The following is a 12,537-nucleotide window of genomic DNA, read 5'->3' on the forward strand; positions in this document are numbered from 1 at the left end:
GAAATCTGTTCCCTTCTCTGTACTCCTTATGAGAAACGTGAAGCTTGGAGGAAATAAACAGAGCTGAGAATTTTCTCTTCACCCACTGTGGCTTTCTGTTTCTTTTCTTTTAAAGTAAGTTCTTTGTGAAGCTATGCATTTAAAGTGACCTTACACATTTTCACCCAATGTAGTACATTTTTGGCAGTGACAGGAGTCAATGTTATAATTATGTCCTCATGAAAGGTGTACACTGTCTGAATAAAGCTGAACCTCTTGGTCACCATAATGTAAGATCATTCATAAGCCCCCAGGAGGTCCAGACTAGTCACAGTTTAAAGACTTGGCTGTAATTCCTGCAGTTTTGGTTTCCTCCTTGAATGACCTATGTCTCTATGCAGAGTAGAAGAAAAGATCATTTTATATCAGCTTCCACTTTGGATGTTTTCTTATTTGTACAATGGTGTATTTGAACCTACATTCACTTGGGTTCTTAGCAAAATTCCCAACAAAATGACTTCCTTAGCTCTCCCAGGACAGTGGCTGAGAATACCTTCTCTTCCAGATGGCAGGGTTCCTGCTACTCAGCGGGCAGACTCCCTTTAGCTGTCAACCTATTCAGTTTCTCAAGGGCTGAACAGGTTGGAACTGTTGTTCTCCAACCTTTGCCCATTCCTCTGGAATTGTTATGCCTGCAGATCTCAGGAAAACATAAAATTGGTGTTTGTAGAATCCCTCTGAGATCCTTGATGAAAGATGATTTGACACTATAAAGTATCATTATCATAAATAGACCCTGGGATTATACACTGTAGTCTCAACATTAACACCATATGAGGTGAATGTCAAGCATCCACTTGACAATATCTTTTATTGTCATTATATCGTATTAACAAATGTTTTATCAATCCATAGCAAAAAATTCTTGGCGTGATGATTACTTAACAAGAAACTAAAACTTGTTCTACTTGCAAAGACAGAGTGAATCATATTATGAGTTGGGATAAGCACTAGTGACACAGGTAGAAACATGTTCAATTCTATGCCTTGGAAGAGTCAACTATCAAAGAGAACAAGACTCTAAATTTGTTAGCATTTCCAAAATGATCCCAGATTTGATGTTAATTAAATTAATAGAAACTTGCCCACTTTCACTTTACTATCTTAAGACTCAAAAGGAATTCTAATAGTTTTTTTTACATCAAACTAAAGAACAAGGATGTTAAAATTAATTTTATTTTACAAGTTAATTTTATGTGATCAAAAGGTATAAAATTCATTTTGAAAAATGACTAGAGGATAGCGACTTGTTTTTCTTTGATCAACTTACAAATTTGAGGGATCATATTTTGGATGATCTGAGGGGTCTTTTTGCTATGATCATAGAGTTATAGTATCTTTCTTTTTTGGTACCAGGGATAGAGCTCAGGTCTTTGTCCTTGTGAGGCAGGCGGCAGAACCACTGAGCTAAATCCCTGGCTCTTGTTGTAATATCTTTTAGAAAAAGATATTGAAAAACATTTTGAACCACAAAACCAACTTTTGAAATGAATTACTTGGTTATAAGGTGTATAGTGAGGAGTTTTCACAAATATTTTAAAAAGATACTTGAATACCCATAAATACTAGCAGAAGATAGCGTAAGAGTAGATTAATGGATTTTTTACTTTGTAAAGCTCTCTGCTCTTGGATTCTTGGGTTAGTTTAGTTACACCAGTCATATGGTAATATAAATTCAGTACACATTTGTAGGAAAAAATATTGAGTCTTCCAACCTGCCTGTTTGCCACATCAAAGGGAAAATATGAGCTTTAAGGTAAACAAGATCATTATTTATTATTGTGTCCTGGTACTTCGGCCAGGACAATCCAAGTAAAGAGAATCACTTTGCACTATTGTAAGCCACAGCAGAAAATTTATGCTCAGCATAGTTACAAAGCAGTGGTTTGAAAACTTAATGTTTGCATAAGTGCTACCTGTAGTGCTTGCTAAATCATGCAGTTTCCTTAGTTCCTTCCTTTCCCCACACTAGGACATATCCTCCTGGTCAGGAATGAGATCAGGAATTTCTGGTCTACCAAGCACCTGGGTGTTTCCCAGTGCTTCTAATCCAAATGCCACTCATAAAAGTACTGCAAATTATCATGGACTAGAACAAGGGCTGGAAATGTACAAGTGTGGTAAAAATAGAAACACATGGTGTTTTTGAGAGCCTTGTTTAGTGTGGCAGAAAATATGAATAGAACCAAAACTGTAAAATTTGCTTATTTTGCTATTTGACTACCTTGCTTGTCAGCTCCTTTTCCAAATCCATCTCTTCAGGTTTAAGCCTATTTATCTTCATCTTTCTAGGATGATATGTGGGGTGTGTTTACAATGAATCCATTTACCAGGGGGTGTTGCACCTTTATCAGGACACTATTGAAATATATTCCCCATCAAATAAATGCTCCTCTCTTTGTGAAAATAAGAATTTGGCCTGGTGGTTAAAGACAGACTGCCTAGACCGAAATGCTTTTATCATGAAGTAGCTGTGTATCTTTGGACTGACTTTTTATGCTTTAGGTATATTATCTTTAAAAGGGGATAATAATAACACCTAGTGTCTATGTCTGCTAATTTATTCATTCTTCATTAGGTGGGTATTATAAAGAGTGAATAAATTAACAGATGTAAAAACACTTGGAACACTGTGAAGAGCATATCACAGTTGTACAAATGGTGCTTATTTCTTGTGTTTAATCCAATGGAGCAGTTATCTGGGCCTAAAACTTTGATGTGAAAAATTGAGTAAGATTTAGAGTCTTGAATGCAGGGAAGTGAAGAATATTTTCTTCATTAATCTTTGGGAAGATATACTGGTTTCTCTACATAAATGTAAACAAGGACATAAATACACATAATAATAAATTCATAGAAGATCTCTAAGAACTGTGACCATAAGAAGTTAGATATTTGTAAATGAAACCACTGTCCCTTATCAATATATAAAATGGTGATAAAAAAATTTCAAGTAATATAGTTACGATTTCTCAATTAAACACTATTAATTTATGAAAACATTATTTCAGGTGAGCATGCTCATTTGGCAAAATTTGGCAACTATTTCCAATAATATTATTATAATTTTTTAAATCTAGGAAGGGAAGTGTGCTGTCTTAGCCTTACCAAAGCTCTGTTGGCCTAATGTGCAACCTCCTAGTTGTCTGACTGCCCCAGTAGGACTTGCGGGTGAGCTTGACAGGTGTGATAAGGTTTTCTTCACGTTTGGTACCAGAGCATTGCTTTTGGAGTGAATACTTCTGTTTAAGGAAATACCTCGATAAACTTATTGGTGACGAACTTGATGAAAGGAAGGACTGGAAAAAGCTAAGGAAACAAAGAAGTGGCTAATCCTAGAGATTTAAAGGAGGATGGAGAAGGGGTGGAGCCTAAGTAGAAGAGCAAAGAGCAAGAAAAGAGAAGAAATTCAAAAATTACTGTTTAAGCCAGAGCCTAAGACTGACAGAAGACACTGAGAAATACTTATTATGTGGTTGGGTAAACTGCAGGATTTTAAGCCGTATTTCTAATATTGGGAACATTTTGTTTCCTTATTGTTACCATATCATCAGGCTCACTTTTTCCACAGTCCTGAAAACCAATCCCTGAAACAAAGTGGTCTGTAAAAAGGAAAGCTTATTCCCAAGGTGGCATGGCCAAACAGGAAGAGAGGGAGATCAAAGACTCAAATCTGTCTCTGCAAGGATGGGTGTTAGGGATATTTATGAGTGAAGAAACAGAGTGGTCTGAGGCATGGGGGCAGGTGATAGGAAGAAGGGAAAGGTCAGGTAACCCATCTGTGCACGCATTAGTCAATTCTCATGGTTCTTCATGGGACCTGTGGTCACCAAGCTGTGACATTAGTATGACCTGAAAGTGAACTTGGAAAGCTCACCGCCAGACACCTGTGTTGGCACAGGTGAAGGTTTGGTGGTTTCAGCCAGTTTGAGATAGGCAAAAGCAGCCTCCAAATACTTGAAAGACCAAACAATTGTTATCACAGTGTGTATATATCAGAGCAAAGCTAATAGTGTACTCCTTCACGGTGTGACCTCTAGAATTGGTGATGAATGTAACTAAAAGCAAGCAAAGCTACAGTTTTTCTCTTGGCTTCAATATTTCTGCTTCTCAGTTCCTTACCGTCTACTTTCAACTCTACACTGCCAGTGACCATACACTTCTGTAGAGTGGTTTTGTAGTTAACAAAAGCCGGTACTATGAAGGACTCACACTGTGGCTGCACATGACACACAGAGGAAGAGTGGTCGAGGAACTCCTGAGGGTTCTAGAAAGCACACAACAGGTGAAACGGAAGCACAGAAAGCTGCAGAGGACAGTCCTGACCCAGAGTGGGCAGACGGTCTTCTACTTCCCAGGTAAGTAAATAATAAACACTGAGCACACACTGTATGTCACACAGTAATTATGCTACTCACACACCTTATCACTTACACTTCACAGGAAACTACCAGGTGGAGACTACTATTACACCTTTCAATAGACCAGAAAACAGAGGGATAATCACCTTAATTCACTTATCCAAGATCACACATCTAAGTAGCGCCAGGATGGCAGAATGAGAATGAGAGCAAAGGCTGTCAAATGTCAAGCACAGTGTGTCGTTCCTGCCAGGGAACCATATCGTGGAGACGGAGCATGGTAGCTTGGGTTGGGTACAAGGGCAGGAAAGCTGATGTACAGTGGGGTGACCCAAGAGTGAGAAGCACATGACTGCAACAGGTGCACACAAGGAGCCAGAGCTGGCCACTTTGAGTAGTAGCTAAAGCCAGTCTCCCTGGGAGGGCCAGACACAGAGCTATTGCTCACTTCCTGGATTTTGCATGTTATGATGATGTCTTTGAAGACCAGCTCCATTTAAAGCACGCAGGGCGGGGGAAGTAAAGCACTCAGAGGGAGAGCAGAAAATATATCCAGCTGAAACATTAAGATCAGAAACCAAAGAGAACGGTATCATCTTATTACTAACATTAATTTGACAAGCAAAATAAGACTTGAAACAGAAATTAACATAGAGAATTAAAAAGGATTGGAAAAGAAGGGGAGAGAAGCTGTCATTGTACATAGTACTGTAATTATCATATTACTGGGTGTGAAATTAGTGAACAATTAATAGAAGGTTATTTATGAGTGTTTCACAGGGGATTTTGTGAAACACAGCTTTATAATTTATTCTATATAAATATTTATAGGCAAGTGATGAGCGTTGTGATTAATGTACATAATTTTAGTCATTTTTAATAAATCCTATTTCCTCCTTTATAGGGCTTTTGTGTGTTCCCTTAAGGTATTACTAATGTAAGTACATGGTTTTGATGAGTCAAAATGTTGATATCTAGAAACTAAGCAACACCAAGTAGTATTTCATCTCCCAGTGAACTTTTGTCCCAAGCACATATACTAGGTTTTAATGGAGAAAAGGGTAATTTAAAATATCATATGTTAAAATGGAAATATAGGAAAATAAATAATTAAGAATCAACAGATTTAAAAATATAACTATTCCCAAATCATCTCTCTCTCTCTCTCTCTCTCACACACACACACACACACACACACACACACACACACACATCATATGATGCCCAAGTGCCTTCTTCATGTGAATACAAAAAGAAAGTCTTCTTTTTGGGAGACACAGCTCCATGCCAGGGCAAAAGCTTGATTTGCAAAAACTATGATCAACTTTCAACTCTCATTTACCTCTTCTTAGGTACCCTATTTCAAGAATAAGTTCAAATAAACATACATAAAATCTATTCATGAAAAGAGATTTTAGTAGCAACAATATCAATAAAACATGAGACAGTTAAGAATGGTTTGAATAGAAGATAAATAAAGTCTACAAGAAAAGAATTGCAAATATTTAATGATAAATAAAAAGAATTAAATTAGAGCCACAACTTGCACTTGACTTGGAAGATTATATAGCTTACAGAAGCCAACTCTTCATGAAAATATTTGGAGTTTAGAAACTTTCAGCTAAACTATCGTGTTTTGAAGTGGAGGCTGGGTGCACCAAAAGGATATTTTTAGATCACAGAGTGCATTTATTTCCACTTTATTGACAACTAAACAACCCCAAAGCAATATATGTCCCCCTCAACTCTCTTAGGTTGTATGAATAACAGCATTTTAAACAGAGAACACTTAGAGACAGGGAGAGAAAGCTGAAGGCAGCTGCAAGCCTGAGTGTTTGTTACAAGCAGACCAAGCTAAGGACACAGTTGAGATGGAACTACTATTAGCGGAAGGATCAAAATAATGTCATTATTTATTTCTTCTGACCCTCTCTCCATCACAATTTCCTTCATCTCACGTCTCTCAAGTCTGCTAATCTTGTTCCTTTGAGAACTATGACTAACTTGCCTATGCTTTCATCACTCCCCAAGAGATCATGAATTATGTGTACTTTGGTCCATCTCTTTCTGTACACAAATGTAAAAATCAAAAAGTATGCTTTGGACTTTATTCACCAGGAGAATGGCAGCAGTCCATCCATAGCCAGTTCCAGCATCCTGTGCCAGTTCCCTTGTGAGCCAATGGCAGGCTTCATCCCCTTTTCCGCAGATCACAGTTAATCCCTATGTGGTTGTATGTGTTAATTGGGGAAGAGATGTGAATCCAAGAGAAACATGGAAATCTGGGATATCTGGTCATGCAGTTTCTTTGGGTCTCTTGGGCCTCCTTGGCTAGTTACCAGCGTCTAATAAAACTATCACGCTCTCAGTTTGTTTTGACTCTGTGAACTCACTGACATCTGGAAGTTAGAATGAAGAACCACAATGGCTGTCAACCTTCTGTTGCCCACTTCTTGATAAAGCAACACTCTGATGGTGGATCATCTATCTCCATCCTTAGAAGAACGTAATTTATTTTGAGAATACCATCACCACAGATTCAGGTGGGTCCACCTTAATTACTTATTACGTATTATGAATCTTGGTCCTATTTCCTATTTTCTCAACCTTTGTTGTTACAAAATCAGCTGAAGGCAAGATAGAGCCTTGCATGTGAGCTATTATCTGGGAATAATAATGTTTCCAGCAGCAATGGAGGGAGGAGCAATGGAGGGCAAAGTTCAGGAACATGGGAAGGGGAAAAGCCAATACACAGGAACACTACTGAGTCAGTCAGCACTATAGGTAGCTGATGGCTCGACTCCATATGAACTCCTGAAGACCTTTATGAAATGTCTTTCAGAATCCTTGGCCAGGCAATAAAAGGGGGACTCATTTATCCAAAAGCTTGAGTCTTCTATTACTCAAGACTGTGCTCGATATTATGCTCACATGGGCACCAAGTGGATTTACTGCTTCTGTAGTGAACACTGAAACTAGCAGTCACCAAGAACTAATGTAGCGGTAAAATAATAAACAACCCCCTGTAATTCAATTGGCTCTCTCCCTGAAGTTTTATTTTACCTGTTCTCTAATTCCTATTCTTTGATATTGACATTTTATCCCATTTCCTGGGGGCCTGGCTAGTGTCAAGTAGGTTTAAATTCTACGACCTCATTTACTGGTTTTCTAAACTTGGGGAAGTTACTCAAATTCTTTGGGTCTCCATTTACTTGTTTATAAAATGGAATAATAGCTGCCAACTTTATGGATTTGTTATGAGCATGATTTGAGATAATGCGTACAAAACATTTAACAGTATATTCGATGCAGAGACCAGTCAGTAATCAACAGCTTTTGTAATTACAGCGATGTTTATGAGAATGATGGTATCTGTGAAGCTCGGGTAATATGGTCTATAACTTCATCTACTCTCTTCCTTTTAGCCATTGGTTTCTATTGGACCTGACGGAGAAAACTCATACTTGAATTTACCACTTTTTCATTTCAATTGGACAATTGACTAGAGCTGGACACAATAACAAAGAGGGGAGGGGGAGGAGGATGAGGAGGAGGAGGAGGAGGAGGAGGAGGAGGAGAGGAGGAGATGATGAGGGCTTGTACTATTCATGGTCCTAACTAGAGTGATTCTATTGTTTTTCAGACAGTGGTTACTACAAAGACTTACAATTTGCTTCAGGCTTCTACGAGGATATAATGTACTGATGGAAAGTTTTATGTACAGTACTTGGAAGTGAAGGTCTTATTTTGAACAAAAATTGAAATTAAGACCTATATTCCAACAAAATCATTTTTGGGGTGGCTTATATACACATCTCCATGCATCCTTCCCCTCTTTCCCTAATCCAAGTCTAAGAACGCAAGGTTTCTTCTGGAGCCCACCCCTCTGGTTGCCTCACCTGCTTCACAAGATTCATAGACGATTGTTAAGGAGACCTTGTAGATGTGGAGACCATGCCTCGAAAGAGCTCAGGGGCCTGACTGTTAAGATGTGAATCTTTACTCCACCACCTTCCAGAAAGTCATCGATGATTTGGCAAAGTCCTTTAGCTCCTTAGTTTAACTTATATGCAAATGAAAAGTAATTGTTACCCACAGAGTGATTGTAAGTATTAAATAAGGTAATGTCTATATAAAGTGACTAGAACAGGACTAGAATACAACTACAGACTAGTATAATAATAGTGGTATACAAGAAATAGCCATTATTATTCCCCTTAATGTAGGGGATATGTCCATGGAGGGACTTTCCTGAGCTAGGAGGTTGGGTACCTTCTGAGGATTGAATAGTTAAATGAATAATTAAATGAAGTTTGAGTGATAGGTAAGGGGGTACTCAAAGTTGTATCAGGCTTGGGCTTTGAGAATCTCTGAGGTGGCAATGCCAAGTGTCTTGTGGTCATGACACTGACAACAGTAGTATCATACATAGACTCCTGTAACAGGCTCTTCACGGTGCTTTTTTATGGCAAAGTTTCCCTATCATATTAGCTTTTCTATTGGTTATGCCATGTACATAAAATTATTTCAATAATTCCTTTTCTGCCATGTTAGCTGGGTGTCCATTCTTGGGCTGGAGAATTCAGGAATATAGTGGCTTCTTGGAATTCTTTTTTGTCCTTACGAGATTCTATTTCTTTATTCCTACTCAAAGTTCCACAGATGCACATTTCCCTGAGACTGCCATATTGTTTCTCTCACCCCTTCTTGGATTTCCCTTTATGTTTTCCTCTCATTCTAAACACCCTCTGACTGAATTCCTCCACGTCAGTATCTTCAACCATTCCAACCTGAATGTAAATGGTTCTGACCCCTATATCTCTATTTAAGCCTTTATTCCTAAATTCTATATTCAAATTTTGACTTAGTATGAATTATATGGCCTGGATGACGTAACTGTGTCTTCCACATTTAATTCAGTTTATATTGCTGTCTTCTCTGAGAAGTAATACAGAATTTAAAATTATGCAAGAGTCAACCTTCTCCCGCTCTTCCCATTCTTCTCCTGTGTTCCTACTGCTTTAGTTGTGAGTTCTTCAGGCTGAACATCGGCCAGAGCTTCTCAACCTATGCTTTTAAAAGTGAAACCGATAACTCTCCACTTTGCAGTTTCAGGTCGTTCTATATATTTTCATGTTATACAAAGTAATTATAGTGGAATTATTTCATTCCCAAACTAATCAACTTAAGGACATTTTTGGTGGCTTTCCAATGAGATACGGTTGTAGAAATACAAAGATATGCACAACGGCTCCTTTTCTTGGAGAGCGCAGAGTCTCCTGGGAAGAAACTCATAGCGCACTGGCCACCCTGAGCCTGGCTTTTGTTCTCCCAGCCTCGCCCAGCCTTGTCTCTCCCAGATCCGCGGTTCCTGGCAGACTTCACAAGGCAGCCAGAGTGTACCTTGCCTCCTGTTTACACACCGTGCCTTTGCCATGTCCCTTCTACCTCGGTGACCACACTGGATCGGAATCGTGGCGTTTAGTCCTCAATACATTTCTGCTCAGAAAATGTAATCTTAATAGTACATCATTTAAAACAATTGAGCTTCAGTTATAAGCAGAAACTAAATGAGAATAATTCCATGTTATGTACCAGAGAATAATTGGGGATTTATACTTTGTGTTGTTTAGATCACCTACAATGAACTTAAAGTTTCTAGAAAATGGGAAATATCTGTTTAAAGATAATTCTTCCAAAGAGCCCAAAGGCTACATTATTGGATTGATTACATAAACAAATAAGTGTCCTAAGCATATTGTTAAACTCTATTTACCAAGTCATTAAGTTAAAGGTAAAGTTTAACATTTTATAACTTCAGTAAAATAACAAGAAGAAAATTGACTTTAAGTATTCTCTCTTTTAAATGAAAGGGTAAATTCAAAACAAACCCTTTTGCCTCTTGTCAGGAAGGTCTTTCCAGTGAAATGCACTTTCTTTCTAAAGGATCAAATATGAATATTTGTAGAAGATTTTAAAATTTCTTGACGGGTTTTAGCAAGTCAAACAAAGCAAAATATTTGTGTTTTCATTGGTTTTCTCTTTGATTTTCATTATTTTTAAAACTGGGAGATAAATTTAGACTTATAGAAGAGTTGTGCAAAGAGCACAGAGAGTTTTCCATATTGTACATCCAGCTTTCCCTTACAGTGATATCTTACACGACTAGAGGACGGTTACAGAAACTGACAAATGGATATTGGTAAAAGGATATTAACAAAGCTACAGAATTTTGAGGGGCTTTATCATCTTTTGCTCTAATTTTTTTTGCTTGATTGTCTAATCAAAGATATCATGTAACTCAAAAAAAATGTTAATGTTGAGGATTGAATCCAAGGCCTTATGTTTGTTAGGCAGGTTCTCTGCCACTGAGCCATACCCCTAGCCTAATACTGTGTTATGTGTAATTGTCCTGTCCCTTTTCTCCTCCAAACTGTAACTCTTTCTTAGTCTCTTTTTTTCTCACTATTTTCACGTCTTGAAGAGTACTGGTCAGTTATTTTGTAGAATGTACTTCAATTTGTGTTTTTCTGATTTTTGTTTTAAATGAGGCGAGGTCCTGTATTTTGGGGAAAGATGTCCCAGAGTTGCTACTCCCTTCTCAGCATATCTTATCAAAGGGCACATCATGTGAATGGATAATATTAACAATGTGATCATTATTGACCACCTCAATATACAATTGATATGATCTTCAACACAATTCTCTATTATAGATTTATATTTTTCCTTTTACAATTAACATTTTGGAGGATACACTTAAAGATTATGCAGATATATCATTTATGTTTAAAATTTAGCCAATGCATTCTGTCATTACTCAGTGGATCTTGCTTGTGGGAATTACTTTTATGGTATTTTAAAGGTGATTTTACATTTTCCCCTTCCCCCTACATTTATTAACTGAAATTTGTGTGTAAAAGATAACTTTTTGTTTACTTTTACTTATTTGTCTAGTTATTTACATTTTTGTGAGTATGTACCTTTAATATCTAATAATGTGTAGATAGTGGCTTAATTGTTCTAATTCAAGGTGTTCTCACTGGCCACTGGCAGTTCTTTTAGGTTAGTTCTTGTGCTTTTTGCCATGTTTTCTTGTCTTTTTTCCCCCCTTGGCCATTTCCTTGCTTTTTGAGGTGAGGTGACCTAGGTTCATCTTGCATTTTTACCGGAGGTTTACAACCAACAATTTATCCAGAATTTCTGGATTTTTAAAATTAGAGAATGGTGCTTATAAACCCATGTCTGGGCAGGGAGTAGGCACATTGCACTTTTTTCTGGATTTCAGGAAAATGTATATATATATATATATTGAAGAGAAGTCTAAGAATATCAACTGTGCTGAAGCTCAATGCTTTCACTTTCCAGCTAAGGGAGAAGAGAGGAGACACTTGGAAAGAATGCCTGCCAGATATAAATGGAAGTGAGCCATCGCTTGTTGTGTACGACTTAATTAATAGTCATCATAATGTAGAAACTTAAAGTTGATTTTACTGAAATTTGTGAAAAAAGTTGTGTACGAGATGAAGAATTGTGGATTATGGAGTGAAGGTTATAAGAGGGATCAACACCAGTTATCTACAGTGCAGTCAATTATATACATTTGGAAAATAATGTTTGTACAAGCACTAATAGTTAATATGGTGGCAAGTAACAGAAGAAATATAAATACTCCTCAGCATTCGATGGCATTATTTTCTGATGAACCCATGGTAGATTAAAAATAGCATCAAGCAGATAATATGTTTATTCTATCTAATCTACTGAACATCATAGCCTCGCAACACAGTAGTTTCATTTGGTTCCCTTTGGTCCAAGGTTGACTGGGGGCTGTGTCTTCTTGCTGCTGTCCAGTAGGGGAGAGAGTATTTTCCACAGGTACCTATGGCAGTCAGGAGAAGATTAGAACTTAACATTTGACGTGTGATTTCTATCAAATGTGAATTGTTTTCTTAAGATTGTAAAATGAAAAAATTAGAAGTTGAATCACCATAAGTCCAGGATTGTCTATAGTTGAATTAAATATAGGTAGCTGTAAAGAGTGAGAATTGGGATTTAGGAAAGGGGAGGCAATAGACTAGCATTTTTAAAAATTAGTATATTTGATATTTATATACTGCTTTGATATACATAGCAA

Source organism: Fukomys damarensis, unplaced genomic scaffold (genome assembly GCF_012274545.1).
Source record: "Fukomys damarensis isolate Sample0158 unplaced genomic scaffold, DMR_v1.0_HiC HiC_scaffold_30, whole genome shotgun sequence".
Classification (NCBI taxonomy): Eukaryota; Metazoa; Chordata; class Mammalia; order Rodentia; family Bathyergidae; genus Fukomys; species Fukomys damarensis.